Genomic DNA, 17,631 nt, shown 5'->3' with positions numbered 1-17,631 from the left:
TTGGGGAATCACCGTTGGCCAGGGAGGCTGCCACCAAGCGACCCGAGGGAGGTACTGAGCTGTCCATGGCTGCGTCCCTGCCAGGCATGGGACCCGACTGTCCGCCACAATATATATATTTTTAAAATTCTGAAAATATCGGAAGAGAAGTTCTCCATAAAAAGTCATAGGAGATATTAGAACAGTATCTTGATGAGCTGGAGCTTATCCTAGCAACTCTGGATGCAATACAGAAAACATCTTTGGGCACAGTACCAGTTCTGTCACAGGATATACCATTCACAACCAAAAAAGTTAGAATAAAAACTTAACTCTAAGAACTTTGAGAGGAAACCAAGGTACCTAGTCAAAGTGAGAAGAGTGAGAAACTATACATTATTTAGACCCCCCACTCTCGTGTGTGACCTGTAGGGGGTGCTGTAGCAGCATCTGTTATCCAGAGAAAAGAACCCCATGCTGGAGTGACTGAAAGCATTTTCACAAATAAAAAATGTGTGCCTTCTACAAATCGTATATTTCAAGCCACCTAGGTAAATTTGAATCTTTTAAGTTTGATCTTGTTGATTTTTGGAGAGCTGTGAACTATTTAGGGTTTTTGGTTGTACAATGTGTTGTTTTGTGTGATTGCATACTTGGAAGTTTGCTCATACATCCATCCATCCATTTTCCAACCCGCTGAATCCAAACACAGGGTCACGGGGGTCTGCTGAAGCCAATCCCAGCCAACATAGGGCACAAGGCAGGAACCAATACCGGGCAGGGTGCCAACCCACTGCAGGGAAGTTTGCTCATTTTTCTTTTATTACAATTCATTTAGATCCAGCAGTGGTAGCCACACCTGGAAATAATTGGAGATATAACTTATTACGATTGCAGTGGTATTTCTCACTATTTAGTTTAAATTTCTCATTTTGTAGAAAAACAGGATTTAATTTTCTATTATAGCTGCACACACGTTAATCCATCCATCCATTATCCAACCCGCAATATCCTAACTACTGGGTCACGGGGGTCTGCCGGAGCCAATCCCAGCCCACCACAGGGCACACACACTCACACACACACACTAGGGACAATTTAGAATCGCCAATGCACCTAACCTGCATGTTTTTGGACTGTGGGAGGAAACTGGAGCACCCGAAGGAAACTCACGCAGACACGGGGAGAACATGCAAAATCCACGAAGGGAGGACCCGGGAAGTGAACCCGGGTCTCCTAACCGCGAGGCAGCAGCGCTACACACGTTAATGACTAACGTTAATTCTTTGCAGTTCCCAGTCAAACTTCAAAGTTTTTTGTTTCATATTTGTGTCTTCACAGAACTTACCGAGTCACCTTTGTATTATAAAAATTGTGCTTCTTTGATTTTAATTTATTTATGAGCACATCTGCAGGAGCTTAAACCACTACACTATGTAGCTGTTACAGCAAATTGGGAACATTTTTTAAAATATGAATTTAAATTTCCTGTAGATCTTTTAAACTGTATGAAGAATGTTCTTTTAAATGCTGCCATCTACTTTTAATAGATGACACTTCCCTTTTTTTAAAGCCAAAACTCATTTCTACTGCATTATTACATTTAGCTCACTCGACTTCCAGATGGCAGCACTGCTTAATTTTTAACACACAGCTCCTTTGCAGTTCTCAGTCATTGTAGTCACTGGTGGTCGTAACCACACGACAATCCAGTCAATTGCATCCCTAATTTTATGAGACAGTTTTCAAGGAAGTGACCTTAGGTTAGAGGAGCAATTATTTTTAACAAGTTTACATGACGACTGGCTTTTTTTCCTGTGCTGTGTCCCTTTAAATTTAAAGGAGTGTTTCATTAATTGAGAGATGGTGAGATGCTAAGTGCAGAAGCGCCGCCGTTAATGGGCAATCAGATGACCAGCTGAGCAAACCTTGGAGAAACACAAAATAGCAACAAGATCGGTTGTATATTAGTTAAACTTGGTATTGATCTTGTTCTGCTGTTCACCGAGACAGCACTTCGATCTGAGGATTGCCTCTTCTTATTGCCATTCTGCATAGTCAGGTCTTGATCTGCAGCTTGTACTGTACTGTCTCAGGTACGTTGCAATTGAACCCACGGCTCTGAAACAGATCATGAATTATTTGGAAAAGCCCAAGAAACACTGAAAAGCCATTGCTTTGGATTAGAAACTAGAAGTGATAAAAAGTCTTGATAAAGAGCTTTATTAAACACTGTTTCATTAAGGTCATTTTGATGGCTCGTTCTTTTATTAAATTAATTCTGCAATTTTTCACGTATTTCAGTGTTATTTGAAGAAAAATGAGGGTCATTTTTGGAGGCAGAGAATTTATAAAATGTTTTCTATTTAAATTAATTGTAATTACATGTTTTTGTTATTAAAATTTGCTTAAGAAAGGGGTTGTCAGGAACAGATTAGCTCCGTCTTAATGCAGAAGAAGTGTTCATTTATAAACAAGATGCTGATTTATGCGTCACATTCAGTATTTGTCATGAAGGTTACTTCCATGCATTCTAATATTAGTATAAGGGGGAACAAATGGATACTTTTAGTGGGAAAAAGGCAATTTTTATTCCTGACGTTGTTTGAACTGAATGAAAGTAAAGCATCCACTATTTGCAATTTTCTATAGCAGAGATGATTTCATTTAATTGATCAATTATGCTTTTTTATTTGTAGACGCTAGTATGCTGTATTCAATGTGAACAATATATTATCTTTTCTTGCTTTCATCACAGATAAATAGATTCCAGTGGCCAGTGCCAGCATTTTGCTGTTCTTTTTCTTCCAGCAGTGCTTTAGAGTACAAATAATTGAAACTGTTGATAAAATACTAGCTTATGAGCTATAGAGATGTCAGAATGTGCCCACATGCATCAAGAATAAGCAGATTTCTCCAGAAAACAAAATAAAATGTAATGATCAGACAACTGTACCATTTATGCAGTTTTAAAAGATAAAGATATGTCTAAATGATTAGCTTGGTATTATGATGTGACACTACAACATGCCAATGTTACCCACAACAAACAGCACCAAAAGTCACAGTTACAGTGGATTCATAAGATAGCAGGACCCCTTCACTTTTCTCACATTTTACAATGTTGCAGCCTTGGGCTAAAATCATTTAAATTCATTTTCCCCACATCAACCAATGCTCAATACCCCAGAATGGCAAAGCAAAATCAAGAATTTGGAAATATTTGAAAATTTATTAGAAAGAAAAAAAAATTGTGAAATATCCCATTGACACAAGTATTCAGACCCTTTGCTACGACCCTTGAACTTTGGCTCAGCTGCATCCCATTTTACTGATAATCCCTGAGATATTTCTAAACCTTGTGGGTAATTCAATTGATTGCACATGATTAGGAAAGGTACTCCCCTGTCTATAGAAGGTCCTGCAGTTGAGCAAAAACCAAGATGTGAGGTCAAAGAAACTGCCTGCAGAACTTAGAGAAGAGAAAGAACTTGCTCTAGCTTCAAATCAAGCACTCAGAGTCTAAGGATGGTCAAGCAGAATAGAGTTTATTGCAAAGATGCACAAAAGCCATCTCAGTTCAATGAAGTGAGTGCTGGAAGTTCGGCAGTACCTCGTTTTATTACAATTTCTTATCATAGGATTACCTCACTCTGTATATTTTCTCCTCATTCCTGTGTTTTTGTCTAGTCGCCAATCTCTCTATTATAATAAAAAAAATCCTGGGACGTGACAAGACTTTTCAGCCTGGGACGAGACGTGACTTTTTCAGAGAGATATTTTTATGTCCCGCGAGACGAGACTTTGTGCCAAGAGTTGTAACCACGCCTGGGGCCGGAAATAAAAGGCAAAGAATAGATGACAAAGTAGAACATCGTAAGGAAATTAAAAAACGTTGATGCTATACACATGCAGAGCAAGTCAGAGATAATGAAAGTACTAAAATTAGAAAGTCTGAAAAAAATTATAGTAAAGATCACATTAGCGTAAACAAATGGAAATTATTACTCGGTGAAATAATGGAACAGCGAAAAGAGATTGATTTAAACTTTAAGTCGGAGACTTGTACATCATCTAATTCATATTGCCATCAGGAAAAAGTAGAGTTTCTTCCCAATGAAGAGGCATATCCGTGAGTATTAAAGGATTTGTTGTTTGGTGAAAGTGAAATCCACATACGTGAGCGACACAGATGCAAAGTGGCTGGTGTGTAGCGCCGGCCTGGTGGGTGGTTGTCAAGCGAAGTGAGCAGGGGGCAAAGCTCCCTAGTATTTTCTAATGCCTAATAAGTATCGATAAGTTTCTAATGGATGCAATTGCCCAGTTATTGGCCACCATTATCTTGACCCAAATGGCATATCAGCCACCTGGCCAAAGGATTGACCCCATCGTCTTCTATTTACCTCTTCTATCATTTCTATTAATGCTTTCTTGTGCTTAATGAGCACAAATAATCTCCTTCTGGACATTATTACCTTTCCACCATTATCTTATGACCTAAGAAGTATATTGCACAGGATTTTTCATCTCTTATTTACTTGGCTCATTCTAAAACCTCGGTTTTGTAAATATTGGTGGCCTTCCAGATTATTGTAAAGAAAAGGGTATGGGCACTAGCCTTTAACATTTAACTTGCACACCACTGAGGCTATCTGTTACATTCTTTACATGCTGATACTACCTTTTGCAATATATGATTCAATTTTTAATTTACTTAAAACTTTCACTACTCATAGTTTTAATGGTGGCGCAGTGATTAGCGCTGCTGCCTCGCAGTTGGGAGATCTGGGGACCTGGGTTCGCTTCCCGGGTCCTCCCTGTGTGGAGTTTGCATGTTCTCCCTGTGTCTGCGTGGGTTTCCTCCGGGCGCTCCGGTTTCCTCCCACAGTCCAAAGACATGCAGGTTAGGTGGATTGGTGATTCTAAATTGGCCCTAGTGTGTGCTTGGTGTGTGTTTGTGTGTGTCCTGCGGTGGGTTGGCACCCTGCCCGGGATTGGTTCCTGCCTTGTGCCCTGTGTTGGCTGGGATTGGCTCCAGCAGACCCCCGTGACCCTGTGTTCGGATTCTGCGGGTTGGAAAATGGATGGATGGATGGATAGTTTTAATTTCTAAATAGCACATCATCATCTTAAATATGCAAGGTATCATGATGTTAGTGCCATCCTTTTGGCTGCTATGTAGCAGCAAAGGGTCGCCATTGTTAAAATCAACAAGACCATCATGACACAAAAACATAAAATGGTGATGATTGCAATAAGAGAAGATCAACAGAATGGTAATGTTCTAATAAATATAAAGATTTACATAACAAATTAAAGAATTAACATAACAGAATAACAAATCGATCCAAGATTTCTAAAAAATAATGTGTTCTGCATACTGAAAAATCTTAAAATTATAACATTTTGGACTGGTGGCTTGAATTCTGATTTGTTTTTCTATTTTGTTTCTGGTTTTTCATTTTTCTGGCTTGAGTTTTTGTTTGTCTTTTTTAGGTTTAGAACTAATTGCTTGTCCCTTGACTGCATTTTTGTTTTGCATTTTCCAAAGCCTTTAGAACTGTTGTTTTTCTCCATCACAAGGATTTCTCCCAGGTATTGACTACAGTTGAGCCCTGTTTGCTCCATTGACTATAATTTAGTCTTCTCCATTTTGTTCTTTCATCTCTGATCACTCTTCCTCATATCTGCCTTTGAATGAACAATTTGATATCACAACACATACCAGATGAGTCTTTGCCCAGCTGACCTCCCAGCTCCTAAGTGGTCTCTGTCAGGAAATGGTTTTAAAACCTTATCTTCTGTACTGACTAGCAGGCAAAAAGTCAGTCTGTTTTACAGTGCCAGTCACTCAAAACTTCTCTTTCACTTTACTGTCTTAGAAGGCACTCCTTCATCAAGTTAAACCACTAACTGTGGATGTTTACCTGCCCTGGTTTGAAGCTGCTGTATTTAACTTATTTTGTCACCTCTGCATAAGAACATTAAAATGAAATGAAAACCCAACAGCATTAAATTTCATGTCCATATCTGATGAACAAAATTGCTTGCTGACTTCATTTTGTACTGTTTGCTCCTCTTCTGAAATGCCCATCCAACCAGGTCCACCTCTGTCTCTGCCCTGTGTCACTTCTGTCCTGACAACCCTTTCTTAGCCAGACAGCTTGTCACAATATTTACATCATAAAATCATTCAAATGCTCTCCCTGGACAGCATTATATAAATAAACTAGCAAAATACCCGCGCTTCGCAGCGGAGAAGTAGTGTGTTAAAGAGGTTATGTAGACATATATATACATATACATATATACATATATATACATATCTACATATACACATATCTACATATACATATATATACATATATATATATATATATATATATATATATATATATATATATATATATATATATATATATACTTATACACATCCACATATATATATATATATATATATATATATACACACACACATATCAACATATATATACACAACATATACACACATACATACACACACACATATACATATATACATATACACATACATACATAGTGCGTTGTAACACGGGCTGTGATTGTTACATGGGAGGGAGACGACAAATCACAGCTTCCCACTTTCTAATCGGGCCTGTGATTGGTGCTTTGACGGATGCCCAGATCCCACAGTATCTCCCCTTAGGAGAGGCGTTAGGCAAGTGTAATTGAATAGTGGTGCTGCAAGTTTAGCTTTACACATGTTTATAAGGCTTATTGACTGAAAGGGGCTTTCATGAAAAAACTTAGGGCTTTGCTACAGGATACACCCTCCACAAGTTAAGGAAGTAAAAATAAAGGTATATATTTCTGTTTTATTTAAACCTTTTAAGTTTGTATGCAGGCAGTATGGTGGCGCAGTGAAAGGTGCCAGTTAGGAGACCCGGGTTTGCTTCCCTGCGTGGAGTTTGAATGTTCTCCCCGTGTCTGTCTAGGTTTTCTCCGGGTACTCCGGTTTCCTCCCACTGTCCAAAGACATGCAGGTTAGGTGCATTGGCGATTCTAAATTGTCTGTGATGTGTAGGTGTGTGTGGGTGTGTGTGCCCTGCAGTGGGCTGGCACATTGCCCGGGGTTTGTTTCCTGCCTTGTGCCCTGTGTTGGCAGGGATTGGCTCCTGTATTTAGGATATAGCGGGTTGGATAATGGATGGATGGACATTTGTATGCATAGCCCCATTTGCCCGTTTTCGTTTTTTTTCTTTCTTCAGTAATATTTCAGCAAACCCGGAGCTTGTCAATTCAAATCCTGGTACTGACACCACTGTGTGACCCTGAGGAAGTCACTTCACCTGCCTGTGCTGCAAAAAACAAAAGTAATGTAACAAATTGTACCTCAGATGTTGCAAGTTGCTGGAATAAAGGCATAAGTCAAATAGATAAATAGGTTTTATACACATAGGAACTATTCATTTATTTTCAGTTAAGTCATCTGCAGCAAACCTTTATAAATGAGGGTTTCTCCTTTTTAGATAGTGCAAACGTTGACGTTTTCTCTTGGAGAGCTTTTTTCATTTCATTGAAAATTAAAGCAGCAGCTGCCAAAATATGTAGCTTTCTTATTAATTTTTGAACATTGTGTAAAATAACTTTATAAAGTAACATAAAAGGTTTAAATACTCGTTATCCTTTTACACTAAAATATTACTAAAGAGATACAAAAAAAGTAAAATGCATATGTTGTTTTTCTTTAAGGAGATTAAATATTACTGAAGAAAGAAAAAAAAACTAAAACAGCCAAATGGGGCTATGCATACGAACTTAAAAGGTTTAAATAAAACAGAAATATATACCTTTATTTTTACTTCCTTAACTTGTGGAGGGTGTATCCTGTAGCAAAGCCCTAACTTTTTTCGTGAAAGCCCGTTTCAGTCAGTAAGTCTTAAAAACAGGTGTAAAGATATTGACAATAAGCTACGCAAACCCACCAAGACATGGAATCATTTAAATCAACGTGCGAGTCGAAAAACACCATCCCATACTATTAGTTAATGATTAACACATTTCTATATGTATTGTAAGCATACAACTGATAATATGTTGCGCTTATTTATCTGGTGTACCGACATTTTTGCGCGTTTAACGGCTGAAATTCAACGTGGTTTGTGCCCTTCAGAATGAAAACAGTTTGCATTTACCTTTTTAATAAAAGGCAAGCTTTTAAGCCTGAGAAATCACCCCGTAAATGCACACGTTTAATTGCACATGTGTTAATACTGGTTATCCTTTTACACTAAAATATTACTAATGAGATACAAAAAAAGTAAAATGCATATGTTGTTTTTCTTTAAGGAGATTAAATATTACTGAAGAAAGAAAAAAAAAAAAACTAAAACAGCCAAATGTGGCTATGCATACGAACTTAAAAGGTTTAAATAAAACAGAAATATATACCTTTATTTTTACTTCCTTAACTTGTGGAGGGTGTATCCTGTAGCAAAGCCCTAACTTTTTTTGTGAAAGCCCGTTTCAGTCAATAAGTCTTAAAAAGAGGTGTAAAGATATTGACAATAAGCTACGCAAACCCACCAAGACATACAATCGTTTAAATCAAGGTGCAAGTCGAAAAACTCCATCTCATACTATTAGTTAACGATTAACACATTTCTATATGTATTGTAAGCATACAATACAACTGATAATATGTTGCGCTTATTTATCTGGTGTACCGACATTTTTGAGCGTTTAACAGCTGAAATCGAACGTGGTTTGTGCCCTTCAGAATGAAAACAGTTTGCATTTACCTTTTTAATAAAAGGCGAGCTTTTAAGCATGAGAAATCACCCCGTAAATCCACACATTTAATTGCACATGTGTTAATATGTATGCTTACACAGTACTAAAAGACACTCAACAATTAACGTCATTTACCTTCGTTCCCGCGTTTGAGTCGTACTGTAAATCTCTTCCTTGTTTTCAGTTCACGTGATTACGTAGGAGGTGTGATGACGCGATACGTGACTCCGCCTCTTCCATTACAGTATATGGACAAAAAAGAGGTTCCAGTTATGACCATTACACGTAGAATTTCGAAATGAAACCTGCCTAACTTTTGTAAGTAAGCTGTAAGGAATGAGCCTGCCAAATTTCAGCCTTCCACCTACACAGGAAGTTGGACAATTAGTGATGAGTGAGTCAGTCAATCAGTCAGTCAGTCAGTCAGTCAGTCAGTGAGTCAGTGAGGGCTTTGCCTTTTATTAGTATAGATGAAATGTAATCTGGTCGAAAGGAATGTGCTGGGTGAGGCAGTTTATGGGCTGAATAAACTCCGCACAACAACTGCCCCTGGCGGTGTACTTTGTGTTATGTAAGAAGCTACAAAATAAGGTGGGAAGGACCCCATGCATATTTGCATCTCTTCTCAGCATGATCAGTTATAAAACAACATCTGGGGAGAGAGCAAAATAAGAAAATTTCCTGTTTTAGCTTAAGGTGTTAAAACAGCCCCAGACAAAATGCCAGTTCATCTCAGGACACACTGCTTTTATTTTTAGACTCTGTATTTAAAAAAATATAAAATTGAAAATCTGAGATGAACTGGCCCAGGCCAGGGCTGTTGTCTGTCCTAATGTACGGGTCATTTAAGCCAAGTCCCGTCTCTGTGAGACCCTGTGAAAAAAAAAAGGTCATTTGCTTGTTCGACTTTCTAATAAAGGGGTGTCGAAATCTGGACTTGGAGGGCCGCAGTGGCTGCAGGTTTTCTTTCTAACCCTTTTCCTAATCGGTAACCATTTTTCACTGTTAATTAAATTCTTTTCCCCTTCATTTTAATAGCCCTGTTATTAAGGATTCAGTGCTCTGAATTGATTGTTTTCTTCATTAAATGACAGCCAAACAGAAATGAGACATGAAACAAGCCAACAGATTGTAAATTTCCCCTTGGGATTAATAAAGTACTGCGGTGGGTTGGCACCCTGCCCGGGTTGGTTCCTGCCTTGTGCCCTGTGTTGGCTGGGATTGGCTCCAGCAGACCCCCTTGACCCTGTGTTCGGATTCAGCGGGTTGGAAAATGGATGGATGGATGGATTAATAAAGTACTCTATCTATCTATCTATCTATCTATCTATCTATCTATCTATCTATCTATCTATCTATCTATCTATCTATCTATCTATCTATCTATCTGTTATACTATGTGTTTTTTTTATTAAGTTTAATGTCACTGTTCTCTGTGCCCACTGTTATGGACTCATTCATACAGGCAGACCAAGTATGGTACACAGCAGCACAACAGCAGCATTTAGAATTGCCGAACCAAGCACAGGGCTAGAGAGCCACAGACAACTGTAGAATTGAATAGTCAGCCTAAAGACAGACTAGTATATTTCTGTCCTCTGTCAGCAAAAATCTCTTTCCTTGTTGGGAGAAAGAGAACTGTATGTAGGCATTGTGCTATTCCTGTATGTTTGTAGGTGGGGTATGAGTCCTGTCCTGTCCTTGTTTGGATCGGAGCCAAGAGCCTGCACATGGACCAGCCTGTATTTAAGAATGGACACCTACGACAAACACTTTGAAGCTTCCGAGCGGAAGAGTATGTCTTCTGTCCGGCTAAAATCCTTTCAGTGTGGCGACGAAAGATGACGGACTGCACAGATCAAGATTCCCATGGCTTGATATGTCTGTCATAAGCTTCCCGTATGTAATACCACATGAACCCATCAGTAAAGAGCTAAATTATGCTTTTGTTCTCGTGTAATCTTTTAACCGTCATATTGCATGCGGGGGAGGGATAATACCTTTTTATTTAAATTCAGGTTATTAAAACGCCGCAATTGAAACGAACACATTTCCAGAGAGCTAATGCCTCTTCAGGAAACACTATCTATAACAGATGACCAGCTAAGTTAGGTATTCAAACTCCAACCAGTTTCTTAATGAGAAGCCAATTCTTGCTATTAATTAAACTCGTTATTTAATTCCACGGCCTGTTGCTGATCTATTTCTGCCACAGCAGACATATTCAAAACTGTTGATTTTTCTGTTTTTTCTAAGAACACCATCAAGATATTTTGGTGACCTGAGAGATCAACCTTACTGAGAACTTCATCTTTCTTTATTTTCAGATATTGTGTGATGGGCGCAGATGTGGTGGCTTGTTTTGTGTCTCATTATTATTTGGCTGCTAATTAAGGAAAAAGAATCAACAAAGGAGCCTGAGTCAAGTTAATTAACATTAAGGCAAAACTGGCCACTAATTAAGAAGATGGTTAGAATGAAAACCTGCAGCCACTGTGGCCCTCCAGGTCCGGAGTCGACACCCATGTTCTAGGAGTTTGGCAAATGTTCTATGAGGCCCGGAAACGACTCATCGTTAGCACTGGGAAACGCTAGCTAAATCATAAGAAAGTAAAGTTAAGTTTATAAAGTGCACTTTATGTATTAATCATTTCTATATATAAACAATTTCAGTGCCAGTGATTGCCATTAGGAAGCACTTCATAAATATGGTTCAATTGAACCATACTCTGATTACTGACGTCCACATATTTGATTTTCTTCCCATGAGTCCATTTGTTTCTTACTATAGAAGGGATGCAACCTTAAGCACAAGGGTTTGCAGCTTTTATTTTCAACCCTTCCGATTCAAATTAACAGCAGGAGACTCCGTTATGGCTAGAGCTCCTGCAGTACTTAAATGAAGTAATCAAGCAATTTTGTTCATCAGATATGGACATGATTTTCTTTTCACTTTAATGTTCTTTTTTAGAGGTGAGTAAATGAATTAAATACAGCTCAGAAATCTTAACATTTAACTTCAGCTTGGCTGTGTGTCTTTGGACTGACCTGTTAAAGTTAAAGGCCAAGACTACGAAATGCTTGAAAGGTGAACAACAGAACCTGAATTTCATGATGATCCAAAACTACTACAAATAATAGGATTTTTTTTGTTTTCTCATACATATATACGAAAAAAAAAATGTTTCATAGGCAGGGCTCCCACTCTTTTAACAAATCATTTTGCAGGTGAACCTCCAGGACTGGTAAACGTTCACTTAAACACATGCAGATGTGCACAGGTTTTCTAATTACCAATGTAATTTATATATCTTGTTTCAAATTAATGTCGAGTAATATTATTTGAAAGCCAATAATGTAAATATTCAGAAAAATTAACATCTGAATCATTTATTTTAGAGATAAATAAACAATAATCAATTTCTATCAGTAACTGACAAGCTAAATCCATAATCAATAAAATAGAAAGTTTACTTCTGTTTATGATTGTTTTATTTATTTCTGTTTCTAATTTCTCACCCTGTGCTCTGTTAAACGTCAAACCTAACACATACTAATGACACACAACTGTATTTATCAATAGCGCCTGATGACCCCGACTCTCTTGGTTCACTGACCCCAATGTCTTACTTGTGTTTCTGAGTGGATGAGTAGTCATTTTCTCAAACTAAATAAGGAGAAAACAGAAATCTTAGTGATTGGCAAAAATAGATATAATGAGGGTATTAGAAATAAACGATTCATTAGTCTTAAAAGGCAAGACAGAGGAAAAGAATTTAGGGGTAATTATTGACTCTGACCTGAATTTTAAATCAAATATAAATCAGATCACAAGGACATCATCTTTTCACTTAAGAAATATTGCAAACGTTAGATCCCTTACAACTTTTCAAACTGCTGAAAAATTAGTTCACACTTTTGTTTTTAGTTGACTAGATTACTGTAATGCACTCCTCTCTGGACCACCCAAAAAGACATCAATTGGTTGCAATGAGTGTAGAATGCAGCTGCTAGAATCTTAAATAGGAAAAGAAAATCCGAGCACATCACACCAGTCTTAACATCACTACACTGGTTACCCGTGCCATTTAGAACTGACTTTAAAATCCTGCTTATGGTTTACAAAGCCTTAAATCATCTGCTCCATCTTATATTTCAGAATGCCTTTCATCTTACACTCCAAATCGTAACCTTAGATCTTCAAATGAGTGTCTGCTTATGATTCTAAGAGCTAAACTTAAAAGAAGTGGTGAGGCGGCCTTCTGCTGTTATTCACCTAAAATCTGGAATAGCTTACCAAAAGAAATTTGCCAGGCTAATACGGTGAAGCAGTTTAAAAAACTGCTAAAAACACATTACTTTAACATGGCTTTCTCGTAGCTTCATTTTAGTGTAATTGTGATATTTTGTATATGCATTTTATTATCATTTTTTTCGTGGCTGTACAATCCGCACTAACCCCTACTTTCTCTGCTGTTCTTTTTCAGTTATTTCTGTGATGGCGATCTGTGCCACCACCACCACCTGATCAGGGCACCATGCAGTCCCTACAGTAATGGATCGAAGGCCAGAGGTCCACATGACCATTATCGTCTAATTCTTCCACGTGAAGCCTGTAAACCATGACGACTGATTGAGATCATTTATGTTAGGTAGAATGTCCAGTGGGTGGTCTCGTGGCCTCAAGACCCCTGCAGATTTTGTTTTTTTCTCAAGCCTTCTGAAGTTTTTTTGTTTTTGTTTTTTTCTGTCCTCCCTGGTCATCAGACCTTACTTTATTGTTTGTTAATTAGTATTAGTAGCCTAATTTTATTATACCTTGTTAATTAATATTGCCTAATTTTATTTTTATTTTTTTTATTTTTTCTTTCTTCATCTTGCAAAGTGCTTTGCGCTACATCATTTGTATGAAAACATGCTATAGAAATAAATGTTGTTGTTGTTGTTGTGCTGTGGTGACGCCAAGGTAGCACAGTGGTTAGCAATGCTGGAAGTTGCAAGCAACCGCAATTTACTTTTGTTATATATGTTTGTTCTAAAGAGAACATGTTTTGAAATGGACTTTTTTGTTTTTTTTCCTGCCAGTAAATGAACCATTAAATCATGTTAATTAATTCATTTTTTTACTATATTATTATGAACTGCAATGTAAGATAACACTGTTAGGTTACAGTTAAAAATCTGTTTACTTTTTTTTTGATCAAACAAAAGGACTACAACAAGAACAATGGAAAAATGTAAAGAAGAGCAGGTCATTCAACTCAACAAAGCTCGCCAGTCCAATACATCTAATTTTTCAAAAATACCACCCAGTCTAGCTTCGAAGGCCCATAAACTCCTACTGTCTGCCTCACTACTTGGTCACTTATTCCATGTGTCTGTGGTTATCTATATAGAGAAAAACGCCATAAGGTTTGTGTGAAATTCACTCTTAACAACTTTCCAGCTGTGTTCCCGTGTTCTTGTTGAGCTGCAACCAGTGATGATCTTCATCCCATCCCACACTTCCTTCATGCTGTTATTCTGCAACTTTTGCTCCAGCTTTCTCCTGTACTGCTCCTTTGCCACCCTGAGCTGGACTCAGAGTTCCTTCTGCATGCACTTGAGCTCATGCTGATCATCGCCTTTAAAAGCCCTTTTCTTCTGGTTCAAAAGGCCCTTGATGTCACTTGTAATCCATGGCTTGTTGTTAGCATAGCAGCATACTGTTCTTACTGGAACTACAATGTCCATACAGAAGTTGATGTAGTCAGTAGTGCAGTCAACAACCTCCTCAATGTTCTCACTATATGATCCTTGCAGAATATCCCAGTCCGTAGTTCCAGGGACCACTTCTTGAATGAGCGTGTGGTTGTAGGTAGGACCCTCACTCTTGGTTTGTAGTGAGGCTGAAGCAGAATCAGGTTATGATCTGCTTTCCCAAGTGCAGGCAGCGGGGTGGCGCTGTATATGCATCTTTAACGTTTGCTTACAGTAGGTCAATAGTCCTATTTGACACAATCCACATACTGCGAGAAGGCAGGTAATGTTTTGTCCAGCGTCACATGGTTAAAGTCTCCAGCGATTAGCACAAACGCCTCGGGGTGCTGTGTTTGCAGTTTAGCAACAGCAGAATGGATGATGTCACCCTGTATCTCCACGTCCGCCAGAGGAGGGATGTAAACAATAACAATAATGACGTGTCCAAACTCTCTGGGCAAGTAATAGGGACGCAGACTTACGGCCAACAGTTCGATGTCCATGCAGCAAGTGGAGATTTTGACGTTTACATGTCCAGAGTTGTACCACCTTGTATTCACATAGAGAGCTAGTCTTCCTCGTTTCCGCTTCCCGCAGGTATTTGCGTCTCTGTCCGCTCTAACTGTGCTAAACCCGGGTAGATCCACGTTAGCATCTGGGATGTTAGTTGTTAGCCACGTTTCAGAAAAACACAACAAACTGCATTCTCTGTAGGTCCTGACATTTTTTACCAGCGCAGCCAGTTCGACGATCTTATTTGGTAGTGAGTTCACATTTCCCAGGATCACAGAAGATACCGAAGGCTTGTATCACCACTTTCTCGCTAGCTGCTTAGCCTTTAGCTTAGTGCCGGCTCTGCTGCCACGATACTACCTTCTTACCTCGTCGGGTAAATAGGGAACCACACCGGCACGGGCCTTTGTTCTCAGCGCTTGAAGTCGACTACCTGAATAGACAAGTCTTGGTGTGTAAAAATCCATGTCCAAATAGTAAAAAGTGTCCAGGGAACGAGTCCACATAAAAGAAAGTGGTAGGAGTGATCAGAGAAACAGAGAAAAATGTAGAAATATAAAGTAATACACGGAGCTGCTGGAAAGACTGTCACTCGCGACGGCGCCTGAGTCATACAACATTTATGATATAATTGGTTACATTTCTTTTGGTTTTTGAATTTGAGCACAGTCAGGTCATGTGACTTGCTCACAGTCACAGTGTCAGTAACAGGATTTAAACCCACAAGGGTTTGAGGTGTAAAGCCTTAACCACTACACCACACTGCCTGCCTGATTGCACTTCAGTCATAGCATTTCTAAAGTCCTTTTGCTCAAACTGTAAAGGCTCAGCTCTTTAAATCTTTCTTCATAACTCATCCCCTGTAGCCCTGGAATCAGCCTAGTCGCTCTTCTCTGGGCCATTTCTAGTGCTGCTATGTCCATTTTGTAACCTGGAGACCTAAACTGCACACAGGAATCCAGAAGAGGCCTCACCAGTGTGTTTATAAAGCTTGAGCAGCGCCTCCTGTGACTTGTCTACGTATAGACTCCCATGACCTGTATGTTCACAAATGTAGACAAGTATTGTTGGCATAAATTTAGTGCCCAGTTTTCTGAAAGGATAAGCTAGAATAAAAGGTGGCACCATTTTCAAAATAGATGCTCCTCTTACATGAGAAACATACATTAGAAATTTAACAAATGAGACCTGCAATCCAAACAAGAACCATGAATATCTAAAATAGATAAAGATCTGTTGTGGGCTGGCATGACAAAGTGCACTTTTGAAAAATACAATGACCTGGCCATGTATTTGTCAGCCTCTGTAAAAGTTAAAGCATTTAGATCATTGCTGTATTAGAAAATCAGGATTCAATTAGGTCAGCCTTGATCAGAGCATAAAGGTAAACACAATCATGGTATTCATAACTTTTATATAAAGAAAAAAGAGAAAGAAGATCATTTCCTAAATGTTATGAAACAAGCTGTCATGCAAACACATTTGTGTCGGTCTGTATTTGTTGGTGAAATAGCTTAAACGTTTTCTCTCAATTTGTTTCTTTACAAATGTTGCAGGCTTTTTTGCCTAATTTAGCATTTTCAGACGTCATCCTTTAGTATTGACAAAACAGGAACACCTTTGTCTGTGTTCAAATCATACAAAGGAAGTGCTAATGTACTTCTAGTCAAGGTCCTTTTCAAATCGTTTCCATTCGAAGGCCATCTCCTTTTAACTAATATTCTTTAACAGATGCCCACTCTTAGATGCCCTATACTGAATCTTGCTAGCTTCTGGATCCTCGAGGACTTGTTTGTTTTCTGTTTCACAATGGTGGGTACTGCAACTGCTTACTGATACTCAAATTGTATTGGTATGATAGATAGATAGATAGATAGATAGATAGATAGATAGATAGATAGATAGATAGATAGATAGATAGATAGATAGATAGATAGATAGATAGATAGATAGATAGATAGATAGATAGATAGATAGTGTCGCAGGAGGCTGGGGGTCAGACGCCTGGAAGGACCGAGAGGTGGCGCACTTGTCCTCCGGGCCACGAGGGGGCAACCGCCCTGGATCGGAAGAGGGCCACGGAAGGGGAGCAGGGAGGCTCAAGCCCATTGGGGCCCATGCCCACCGCCAGGTGGCGCCCCGAGCCTCATGGAGCCCAGGACACATTTATTTCCGCCACACTCATGGACGTCGATCCTTCCAGGGACACCTGGAGTTACTTCCGGGTGCTCTCCCATCACTTCCGCCACACCAGGAAGTGTCGTCAGGCAGAGCACCTGGAGCTCATCTGGGTAAGAATAAAAGGGGCCGCCTCCTTCCAATCAGGGAGCTGGAGTCGGGAGTGGGAGCAGGACGAAGCGCCCGTGGAGAGAGGAAAAGGCGGCCCAGGGACAATGAGAGAAAGGCCCAGGAGAAAGGTGATTTGGGCGAGGAGCACAGTGTGTTGTGCGGGACAGTGTTGTGTTGGTATTGGAAGAGCAGAAAATAAACATGAGTTTTATAAAAATGCGGTGTCTGTCTGATGGTGTCCAGGCAAGTCTCACTATAGATAGATAGATAGATAGATAGATAGATAGATAGATAGATAGATAGATAGATAGATAGATAGATAGATAGATAGATAGATAG

The sequence above is a fragment of the Erpetoichthys calabaricus genome, chromosome 10, assembly GCF_900747795.2.
Source record: "Erpetoichthys calabaricus chromosome 10, fErpCal1.3, whole genome shotgun sequence".
In the NCBI taxonomy this organism is placed as follows: Eukaryota; Metazoa; Chordata; class Cladistia; order Polypteriformes; family Polypteridae; genus Erpetoichthys; species Erpetoichthys calabaricus.
This window is presented reverse-complemented; position numbering follows the sequence as displayed.